The sequence below is a fragment of the Staurois parvus genome, unplaced genomic scaffold, assembly GCF_062004578.1.
Source record: "Staurois parvus isolate SC_StPar_1 unplaced genomic scaffold, SC_StPar_1.0 ptg000691l, whole genome shotgun sequence".
Lineage (NCBI taxonomy): Eukaryota > Metazoa > Chordata > Amphibia > Anura > Ranidae > Staurois > Staurois parvus.
In genome coordinates, this window is record NW_028318487.1 from 985,001 (window position 1) to 995,000 (window position 10,000).

General features: G+C 48.1%; 13 non-coding genes across 13 annotated transcripts in view; 7 read left to right on the forward strand and 6 right to left on the reverse strand.

Moving 5' to 3' along the window:
- Positions 1–93, reverse strand: part of TRNAL-CAA (transfer RNA leucine (anticodon CAA)) — a 110-nt gene extending 17 nt beyond the window's left edge. The window contains exons 1-2 of the tRNA in view: positions 56–93; positions 1–29 (exon numbers count right to left, since the gene is read on the reverse strand). The exon at positions 1–29 is cut by the window's left edge and continues 17 nt beyond it. This is a non-coding gene — a tRNA (tRNA-Leu). The remainder of the gene's footprint in view (positions 30–55) is intronic.
- Positions 94–367: 274 nt separating this feature from the next.
- Positions 368–440, forward strand: TRNAR-UCG (transfer RNA arginine (anticodon UCG)). The gene has a single exon. It is a non-coding gene; the product is annotated as a tRNA-Arg (tRNA).
- A 2,169-nt stretch (positions 441–2,609) lies between these two features.
- TRNAL-CAA (transfer RNA leucine (anticodon CAA)) lies at positions 2,610–2,719 on the reverse strand. The gene is made up of 2 exons: positions 2,682–2,719; positions 2,610–2,655 (listed from the first exon to the last, which is right to left on the reverse strand). It is a non-coding gene; the product is annotated as a tRNA-Leu (tRNA).
- A 274-nt stretch (positions 2,720–2,993) lies between these two features.
- On the forward strand, positions 2,994–3,066 carry TRNAR-UCG (transfer RNA arginine (anticodon UCG)). The gene has a single exon. It is a non-coding gene; the product is annotated as a tRNA-Arg (tRNA).
- Positions 3,067–3,932: 866 nt separating this feature from the next.
- TRNAL-CAA (transfer RNA leucine (anticodon CAA)) lies at positions 3,933–4,042 on the reverse strand. Its single transcript has 2 exons — positions 4,005–4,042; positions 3,933–3,978 (listed from the first exon to the last, which is right to left on the reverse strand). It is a non-coding gene; the product is annotated as a tRNA-Leu (tRNA).
- Positions 4,043–4,316: 274 nt separating this feature from the next.
- On the forward strand, positions 4,317–4,389 carry TRNAR-UCG (transfer RNA arginine (anticodon UCG)). Its single transcript has one exon. It is a non-coding gene; the product is annotated as a tRNA-Arg (tRNA).
- Positions 4,390–5,639: 1,250 nt separating this feature from the next.
- Positions 5,640–5,712, forward strand: TRNAR-UCG (transfer RNA arginine (anticodon UCG)). Its single transcript has one exon. It is a non-coding gene; the product is annotated as a tRNA-Arg (tRNA).
- An 866-nt stretch (positions 5,713–6,578) lies between these two features.
- TRNAL-CAA (transfer RNA leucine (anticodon CAA)) lies at positions 6,579–6,689 on the reverse strand. Its single transcript has 2 exons — positions 6,652–6,689; positions 6,579–6,624 (listed from the first exon to the last, which is right to left on the reverse strand). It is a non-coding gene; the product is annotated as a tRNA-Leu (tRNA).
- A 274-nt stretch (positions 6,690–6,963) lies between these two features.
- On the forward strand, positions 6,964–7,036 carry TRNAR-UCG (transfer RNA arginine (anticodon UCG)). Its single transcript has one exon. It is a non-coding gene; the product is annotated as a tRNA-Arg (tRNA).
- Positions 7,037–7,902: 866 nt separating this feature from the next.
- Positions 7,903–8,012, reverse strand: TRNAL-CAA (transfer RNA leucine (anticodon CAA)). The gene is made up of 2 exons: positions 7,975–8,012; positions 7,903–7,948 (listed from the first exon to the last, which is right to left on the reverse strand). It is a non-coding gene; the product is annotated as a tRNA-Leu (tRNA).
- A 274-nt stretch (positions 8,013–8,286) lies between these two features.
- On the forward strand, positions 8,287–8,359 carry TRNAR-UCG (transfer RNA arginine (anticodon UCG)). Its single transcript has one exon. It is a non-coding gene; the product is annotated as a tRNA-Arg (tRNA).
- Positions 8,360–9,225: 866 nt separating this feature from the next.
- Positions 9,226–9,335, reverse strand: TRNAL-CAA (transfer RNA leucine (anticodon CAA)). The gene is made up of 2 exons: positions 9,298–9,335; positions 9,226–9,271 (listed from the first exon to the last, which is right to left on the reverse strand). It is a non-coding gene; the product is annotated as a tRNA-Leu (tRNA).
- Positions 9,336–9,609: 274 nt separating this feature from the next.
- On the forward strand, positions 9,610–9,682 carry TRNAR-UCG (transfer RNA arginine (anticodon UCG)). Its single transcript has one exon. It is a non-coding gene; the product is annotated as a tRNA-Arg (tRNA).
- The last annotated feature ends 318 nt before the right edge of the window (positions 9,683–10,000 follow it).

The window sequence follows — 10,000 nt, forward strand, 5'->3', positions numbered from 1 at the left end:
GAACCCACGCCTCCATTTGGAGACCAGAACACACACGCAATGTGAAGAGGGAACTCTTGAGTCTGGCGCCTTAGACCACTCGGCCATCCTGACAAGAGACACCAACTTCCCTGTCCTTCCTCTTGAAATGTCCTCTACACGTGGGGCTCTAGGAATCACTTAGCAACATGAAGGGGCTGTATTAACCCTGTGCACCTAGGACCTCTTGCAAATGACCTTCCTAAAGCATGACCTTGGCACCAAGTCAAAATTTTCACATCTTGTCTAGCAAATCCACTGGAGCAAAGCGAGTATTGGAAAAGGTCAGAGGTCAACCTTAACCGGTGGCCTAGTCCGCATGCCACAAAGTTGAGCAAGAGCTGCGGCAGACCGCGTGGCCTAATGGATAAGGCGTCTGACTTCGGATCAGAAGATTGAGGGTTCAAGTCCCTTCGTGGTCGGTGTCTTTGTTGCTCTTCAATTCCACTGGCCCTTACTTGTGAAATTCTCACTCCATTTATTCTTGGCCCAAGCACAAGTGTCACATTTAACAGCATGGCCTGGCAAAGCTCTCACAACTCTCTGATCTTCATGAACCCTGCTCCAAAAAATTCAAGGAAGACTTTTTACTCAGAGTATAGTATCAAGTCAATGAAACTCCAGGGCTATTGATCTGGTCAGTTAAGTAGCACAGGGCTTTGTTAATCACTTTCAGCTGCTTTGGTGTTAATGAAATCAACAACAGGTGCACTGGACGGGCAACAATGAGATGACCCCCAAAAGAGAAATGGTTTTACAGGCGGAGGCCACTGACATACAGTTTTTTCCCTGCTCATCTTTTTATTTTTCAGAGCGTTTTTCACTAGTTTTGCATTTGGCTAGCGTCCGTGTCACTACTGGTAGCATGAGGCGATCCCTGGACCCTACAGAGGTTGCACAGGCAGTCTAACTCCTCCAGCATGGCACATCAATACATGCCATTGCCAGCAGGGTTGCTATGTCTCCCAGCATAGTCTCACGAGCGTGGAGGAGATTCCGGGAGACAGGCAGTTAATCTAGGAGAGCTGGACAGGGCCGTGGAAGGTCCTTAAGCCATCAGCAGGACCGGTATCTGCTTCTTTGTGCAAGGAGGAACAGGATGAGCACTGGCAGAGGCAGAGAAGATGATCTCCAGCATGCCACGTTTGTCCATTGAGATGTGACGTGCTTTAAAAGTGTTCCTTTCCTTGTTTTGAGCAGTGTTGTTTCTGTGGTAGCCCCGAAAAGCTGAGCGGTTGCGGTGGTTGTAGAGGAAAGTAAATGTGATTGTCAGAAGTGGGATTTGAACCCACGCCACCATTTGGAGATCAGAACACACACGCAATGTGAAGAAGGGAACTCTTGAGTCTGGCGCCTTAGACCACTCGGCCATCCTGACAAGAGACACCGACTTCCCTGTCCTTCCTCTTGAAATGTTCTCTACACGTGGGGCTCTAGGAATCACTTAGCAACATGAAGGGGCTGTATTAACCCTGTGCACCTAGGACCTCTTGCAAATGACCTTCCTAAAGCATGACCTTGGCACCAAGTCAAACTTTTCACATCTTGTCTAGCAAATCCACTGGAGCAAAGCGAGTATTGGAAAAGGTCAGAGGTCAACCTTAACCGGTGGCCTAGTCCGCATGCCACAATGTTGAGCAAGAGCTGCGGCAGACCGCGTTGCCTAATGGATAAGGCGTCTGACTTCGCATCAGAAGATTGAGGGTTCAAGTCCCTTCGTGGTCGGTGTCTTTGTTGCTCTTCAATTCCACTGGCCCTTACTTGTGAAATTCTCACTCCATTTATTCTTGGCCCAAGCACAAGTGTCACATTTAACAGCATGGCCTGGCAAAGCTCTCACAACTCTCTGATCTTCATGAACCCTGCTCCAAAAAATTCAAGGAAGACTTTTTACTCAGAGTATAGTATCAAGTCAATGAAACTCCAGGGCTATTGATCTGGTCAGTTAAGTAGCACAGGGCTTTGTTAATCACTTTCAGCTGCTTTGGTGTTAATGAAATCAACAACAGGTGCACTGGACGGGCAACAATGAGATGACCCCCAAAAGAGAAATGGTTTTACAGGCGGAGGCCACTGACATACAGATTTTTCCCTGCTCATCTTTTTATTTTTCAGAGCGTTTTTCACTAGTTTTGCATTTGGCTAGCGTCCGTGTCACTACTGGTAGCATGAGGCGATCCCTGGACCCTACAGAGGTTGCACAGGCAGTCTAACTCCTCCAGCATGGCACATCAATACATGCCATTGCCAGCAGGGTTGCTATGTCTCCCAGCATAGTCTCACGAGCGTGGAGGAGATTCCGGGAGACAGGCAGTTAATCTAGGAGAGCTGGACAGGGCCGTGGAAGGTCCTTAAGCCATCAGCAGGACCGGTATCTGCTTCTTTGTGCAAGGAGGAACAGGATGAGCACTGGCAGAGGCAGAGAAGATGATCTCCAGCATGTAAGTCCAGATATCCAGCATGCCACGTTTGTCCATTGAGATGTGACGTGCTTTAAAAGTGTTCCTTTCCTTGTTTTGAGCAGTGTTGTTTCTGTGGTAGCCCCAAAAAGCTGAGCGGTTGCGGTGGTTGTAGAGGAAAGTAAATGTGATTGTCAGAAGTGGGATTTGAACCCACGCCTCCATTTGGAGACCAGAACACACACACAATGTGAAGAGGGAACTCTTGAGTCTGGCGCCTTAGACCACTCGGCCATCCTGACAAGAGACACCGACTTCCCTGTCCTTCCTCTTGAAATGTCCTCTACACGTGGGGCTCTAGGAATCACTTAGCAACATGAAGGGGCTGTATTAACCCTGTGCACCTAGGACCTCTTGCAAATGACCTTCCTAAAGCATGACCTTGGCACCAAGTCAAAATTTTCACATCTTGTCTAGCAAATCCACTGGAGCAAAGCGAGTATTGGAAAAGGTCAGAGGTCAACCTTAACCGGTGGCCTAGTCCGCATGCCACAAAGTTGAGCAAGAGCTGTGGCAGACCGCGTGGCCTAATGGATAAGGCGTCTGACTTCGGATCAGAAGATTGAGGGTTCAAGTCCCTTCGTGGTCGGTGTCTTTGTTGCTCTTCAATTCCACTGGCCCTTACTTGTGAAATTCTCACTCCATTTATTCTTGGCCCAAGCACAAGTGTCACATTTAACAGCATGGCCTGGCAAAGCTCTCACAACTCTCTGATCTTCATGAACCCTGCTCCAAAAAATTCAAGGAAGACTTTTTACTCAGAGTATAGTATCAAGTCAATGAAACTCCAGGGCTATTGATCTGGTCAGTTAAGTAGCACAGGGCTTTGTTAATCACTTTCAGCTGCTTTGGTGTTAATGAAATCAACAACAGGTGCACTGGACGGGCAACAATGAGATGACCCCCAAAAGAGAAATGGTTTTACAGGCGGAGGCCACTGACATACAGATTTTTCCCTGCTCATCTTTTTATTTTTCAGAGCGTTTTTCACTAGTTTTGCATTTGGCTAGCGTCCGTGTCACTACTGGTAGCATGAGGCGATCCCTGGACCCTACAGAGGTTGCACAGGCAGTCTAACTCCTCCAGCATGGCACATCAATACATGCCATTGCCAGCAGGGTTGCTATGTCTCCCAGCATAGTCTCACGAGCGTGGAGGAGATTCCGGGAGACAGGCAGTTAATCTAGGAGAGCTGGACAGGGCCGTGGAAGGTCATTAAGCCATCAGCAGGACCGGTATCTGCTTCTTTGTGCAAGGAGGAACAGGATGAGCACTGGCAGAGGCAGAGAAGATGATCTCCAGCATGTAAGTCCAGATATCCAGCATGCCACGTTTGTCCATTGAGATGTGACGTGCTTTAAAAGTGTTCCTTTCCTTGTTTTGAGCAGTGTTGTTTCTGTGGTAGCCCCAAAAAGCTGAGCGGTTGCGGTGGTTGTAGAGGAAAGTAAATGTGATTGTCAGAAGTGGGATTTGAACCCACGCCTCCATTTGGAGACCAGAACACACACGCAATGTGAAGAGGGAACTCTTGAGTCTGGGGCCTTAGACCACTCGGCCATCCTGACAAGAGACACCGACTTCCCTGTCCTTCCTCTTGAAATGTCCTCTACACGTGGGGCTCTAGGAATCACTTAGCAACATGAAGGGGCTGTATTAACCCTGTGCACCTAGGACCTCTTGCAAATGACCTTCCTAAAGCATGACCTTGGCACCAAGTCAAACTTTTCACATCTTGTCTAGCAAATCCACTGGAGCAAAGCGAGTATTGGAAAAGGTCAGAGGTCAACCTTAACCGGTGGCCTAGTCCGCATGCCACAAAGTTGAGCAAGAGCTGCGGCAGACCGCGTGGCCTAATGGATAAGGCGTCTGACTTCGGATCAGAAGATTGAGGGTTCAAGTCCCTTCGTGGTCGGTGTCTTTGTTGCTCTTCAATTCCACTGGCCCTTACTTGTGAAATTCTCACTCCATTTATTCTTGGCCCAAGCACAAGTGTCACATTTAACAGCATGGCCTGGCAAAGCTCTCAAAACTCTCTGATCTTCATGAACCCTGCTCCAAAAAATTCAAGGAAAACTTTTTACTCAGAGTATAGTATCAAGTCAATGAAACTCCAGGGCTATTGATCTGGTCAGTTAAGTAGCACAGGGCTTTGTTAATCACTTTCAGCTGCTTTGGTGTTAATGAAATCAACAACAGGTGCACTGGACGGGCAACAATGAGATGACCCCCAAAAGAGAAATGGTTTTACAGGCGGAGGCCACTGACATACAGTTTTTTCCCTGCTCATCTTTTTATTTTTCAGAGCGTTTTTCACTAGTTTTGCATTTGGCTAGCGTCCGTGTCACTACTGGTAGCATGAGGCGATCCCTGGACCCTACAGAGGTTGCACAGGCAGTCTAACTCCTCCAGCATGGCACATCAATACATGCCATTGCCAGCAGGGTTGCTATGTCTCCCAGCATAGTCTCACGAGCGTGGAGGAGATTCCGGGAGACAGGCAGTTAATCTAGGAGAGCTGGACAGGGCCGTGGAAGGTCCTTAAGCCATCAGCAGGACCGGTATCTGCTTCTTTGTGCAAGGAGGAACAGGATGAGCACTGGCAGAGGCAGAGAAGATGATCTCCAGCATGTAAGTCCAGATATCCAGCATGCCACGTTTGTCCATTGAGATGTGACGTGCTTTAAAAGTGTTCCTTTCCTTGTTTTGAGCAGTGTTGTTTCTGTGGTAGCCCCGAAAAGCTGAGCGGTTGCGGTGGTTGTAGAGGAAAGTAAATGTGATTGTCAGAAGTGGGATTTGAACCCACGCATCCATTTGGAGACCAGAACACACACGCAATGTGAAGAGGGAACTCTTGAGTCTGGCACCTTAGACCACTCGGCCATCCTGACAAGAGACACCGACTTCCCTGTCCTTCCTCTTGAAATGTCCTCTACACGTGGGGCTCTAGGAATCACTTAGCAACATGAAGGGGCTGTATTAACCCTGTGCACCTAGGACCTCTTGCAAATGACCTTCCTAAAGCATGACCTTGGCACCAAGTCAAACTTTTCACATCTTGTCTAGCAAATCCACTGGAGCAAAGCGAGTATTGGAAAAGGTCAGAGGTCAACCTTAACCGGTGGCCTAGTCCGCATGCCACAAAGTTGAGCAAGAGCTGCAGCAGACCGCGTGGCCTAATGGATAAGGCGTCTGACTTCGGATCAGAAGATTGAGGGTTCAAGTCCCTTCGTGGTCGGTGTCTTTGTTGCTCTTCAATTCCACTGGCCCTTACTTGTGAAATTCTCACTCCATTTATTCTTGGCCCAAGCACAAGTGTCACATTTAACAGCATGGCCTGGCAAAGCTCTCACAACTCTCTGATCTTCATGAACCCTGCTCCAAAAAATTCAAGGAAGACTTTTTACTCAGAGTATAGTATCAAGTCAATGAAACTCCAGGGCTATTGATCTGGTCAGTTAAGTAGCACAGGGCTTTGTTAATCACTTTCAGCTGCTTTGGTGTTAATGAAATCAACAACAGGTGCACTGGACGGGCAACAATGAGATGACCCCCAAAAGAGAAATGGTTTTACAGGCGGAGGCCACTGACATACAGTTTTTTCCCTGCTCATCTTTTTATTTTTCAGAGCGTTTTTCACTAGTTTTGTATTTGGCTAGCGTCCGTGTCACTACTGGTAGCATGAGGCGATCCCTGGACCCTACAGAGGTTGCACAGGCAGTCTAACTCCTCCAGCATGGCACATCAATACATGCCATTGCCAGCAGGGTTGCTATGTCTCCCAGCATAGTCTCACGAGCGTGGAGGAGATTCCGGGAGAAAGGCAGTTAATCTAGGAGAGCTGGAGAGGGCCGTGGAAGGTCCTTAAGCCATCAGCAGGACCGGTATCTGCTTCTTTGTGCAAGGAGGAACAGGATGAGCACTGGCAGAGGCAGAGAAGATGATCTCCAGCATGTAAGTCCAGATATCCAGCATGCCACGTTTGTCCATTGAGATGTGACGTGCTTTAAAAGTGTTCCTTTCCTTGTTTTGAGCAGTGTTGTTTCTGTGGTAGCCCCGAAAAGCTGAGCGGTTGCGGTGGTTGTAGAGGAAAGTAAATGTGATTGTCAGAAGTGGGATTTGAACCCACGCCTCCATTTGGAGACCGGAACACACACGCAATGTGAAGAAGGGAACTCTTGAGTCTGGCGCCTTAGACCACTCGGCCATCCTGACAAGAGACACCGACTTTCCTGTCCTTCCTCTTGAAATGTTCTCTACACGTGGGGCTCTAGGAATCACTTAGCAACATGAAGGGGCTGTATTAACCCTGTGCACCTAGGACCTCTTGCAAATGACCTTCCTAAAGCATGACCTTGGCACTAAGTCAAACTTTTCACATCTTGTCTAGCAAATCCACTGGAGCAAAGCGAGTATTGGAAAAGGTCAGAGGTCAACCTTAACTGGTGGCCTAGTCCGCATGCCACAAAGTTGAGCAAGAGCTGCGGCAGACCGCGTGGCCTAATGGATAAGGCGTCTGACTTCGGATCAGAAGATTGAGGGTTCAAGTCCCTTCGTGGTCGGTGTCTTTGTTGCTCTTCAATTCCACTGGCCCTTACTTGTGAAATTCTCACTCCATTTATTCTTGGCCCAAGCACAAGTGTCACATTTAACAGCATGGCCTGGCAAAGCTCTCACAACTCTCTGATCTTCATGAACCCTGCTCCAAAAAATTCAAGGAAGACTTTTTACTCAGAGTATAGTATCAAGTCAATGAAACTCCAGGGCTATTAATCTGGTCAGTTAAGTAGCACAGGGCTTTGTTAATCACTTTCAGCTGCTTTGGTGTTAATGAAATCAACAACAGGTGCACTGGACGGGCAACAATGAGATGACCCCCAAAAGAGAAATGGTTTTACAGGCGGAGGCCACTGACATACAGTTTTTTCCCTGCTCATCTTTTTATTTTTCAGAGCGTTTTTCACTAGTTTTGCATTTGGCTAGCGTCCGTGTCACTACTGGTAGCATGAGGCGATCCCTGGACCCTACAGAGGTTGCACAGGCAGTCTAACTCCTCCAGCATGGCACATCAATACATGCCATTGCCAGCAGGGTTGCTATGTCTCCCAGCATAGTCTCACGAGCGTGGAGGAGATTCCGGGAGAAAGGCAGTTAATCTAGGAGAGCTGGACAGGGCCGTGGAAGGTCCTTAAGCCATCAGCAGGACCGGTATCTGCTTCTTTGTGCAAGGAGGAACAGGATGAGCACTGGCAGAGGCAGAGAAGATGATCTCCAGCATGTAAGTCCAGATATCCAGCATGCCACGTTTGTCCATTGAGATGTGACGTGCTTTAAAAGTGTTCCTTTCCTTGTTTTGAGCAGTGTTGTTTCTGTGGTAGCCCCGAAAAGCTGAGCGGTTGCGGTGGTTGTAGAGGAAAGTAAATGCGATTGTCAGAAGTGGGATTTGAACCCACGCCTCCATTTGGAGACCAGAACACACACGCAATGTGAAGAGGGAACTCTTGAGTCTGGCACCTTAGACCACTCGGCCATCCTGACAAGAGACACCAACTTCCCTGTCCTTCCTCTTGAAATGTTCTCTACACGTGGGGCTCTAGGAATCACTTAGCAACATGAAGGGGCTGTATTAACCCTGTGCACCTAGGACCTCTTGCAAATGACCTTCCTAAAGCATGACCTTGGCACCAAATCAAAATTTTCACATCTTGTCTAGCAAATCCACTGGAGCAAAGCGAGTATTGGAAAAGGTCAGAGGTCAACCTTAACCGGTGGCCTAGTCCGCATGCCACAAAGTTGAGCAAGAGCTGCGGCAGACCGCGTGGCCTAATGGATAAGGCGTCTGACTTCGGATCAGAAGATTGAGGGTTCAAGTCCCTTCGTGGTCGGTGTCTTGGTTGCTCTTCAATTCCACTGGCCCTTACTTGTGAAATTCTCACTCCATTTATTCTTGGCCCAAGCACAAGTGTCACATTTAACAGCATGGCCTGGCAAAGCTCTCACAACTCTCTGATCTTCATGAACCCTGCTCCAAAAAATTCAAGGAAGACTTTTTACTCAGAGTATAGTATCAAGTCAATGAAACTCCAGGGCTATTGATCTGGTCAGTTAAGTAGCACAGGGCTTTGTTAATCACTTTCAGCTGCTTTGGTGTTAATGAAATCAACAACAGGTGCACTGGACGGGCAACAATGAGATGACCCCCAAAAGAGAAATGGTTTTACAGGCGGAGGCCACTGACATACAGTTTTTTCCCTGCTCATCTTTTTATTTTTCAGAGCGTTTTTCACTAGTTTTGCATTTGGCTAGCGTCCGTGTCACTACTGGTAGCATGAGGCGATCCCTGGACCCTACAGAGGTTGCACAGGCAGTCTAACTCCTCCAGCATGGCACATCAATACATGCCATTGCCAGCAGGGTTGCTATGTCTCCCAGCATAGTCTCACGAGCGTGGAGGAGATTCCGGGAGAAAGGCAGTTAATCTAGGAGAGCTGGACAGGGCCGTGGAAGGTCCTTAAGCCATCAGCAGGAGCGGTATCTGCTTCTTTGTGCAAGGAGGAACAGGATGAGCACTGGCAGAGGCAGAGAAGATGATCTCCAGCATGTAAGTCCAGATATCCAGCATGCCACGTTTGTCCATTGAGATGTGACGTGCTTTAAAAGTGTTCCTTTCCTTGTTTTGAGCAGTGTTGTTTCTGTGGTAGCCCCGAAAAGCTGAGCGGTTGCGGTGGTTGTAGAGGAAAGTAAATGCGATTGTCAGAAGTGGGATTTGAACCCACGCCTCCATTTGGAGACCAGAACACACACACAATGTGAAGAGGGAACTCTTGAGTCTGGCGCCTTAGACCACTCGGCCATCCTGACAAGAGACGCCGACTTCCCTGTCCTTCCTCTTGAAATGTCCTCTACACGTGGGGCTCTAGGAATCACTTAGCAACATGAAGGGGCTGTATTAACCCTGTGCACCTAGGACCTCTTGAAAATGACCTTCCTAAAGCATGACCTTGGCACCAAGTCAAAATTTTCACATCTTGTCTAGCAAATCCACTGGAGCAAAGCGAGTATTGGAAAAGGTCAGAGGTCAACCTTAACCGGTGGCCTAGTCCGCATGCCACAAAGTTGAGCAAGAGCTGCGGCAGACCGCGTGGCCTAATGGATAAGGCGTCTGACTTCGGATCAGAAGATTGAGGGTTCAAGTCCCTTCGTGGTCGGTGTCTTTGTTGCTCTTCAATTCCACTGGCCCTTACTTGTGAAATTCTCACTCCATTTATTCTTGGCCCAAGCACAAGTGTCACATTTAACAGCATGGCCTGGCAAAGCTCTCACAACTCTCTGATCTTCATGAACCCTGCTCCAAAAAATTCAAGGAAGACTTTTTACTCAGAGTATAGTATCAAGTCAATGAAACTCCAGGGCTATTGATCTGGTCAGTTAAGTAGCACAGGGCTTTGTTAATCACTTTCAGCTGCTTTGGTGTTAATGAAATCAACAACAGGTGCACTGGACGGGCAACAATGAGATGACCCCCA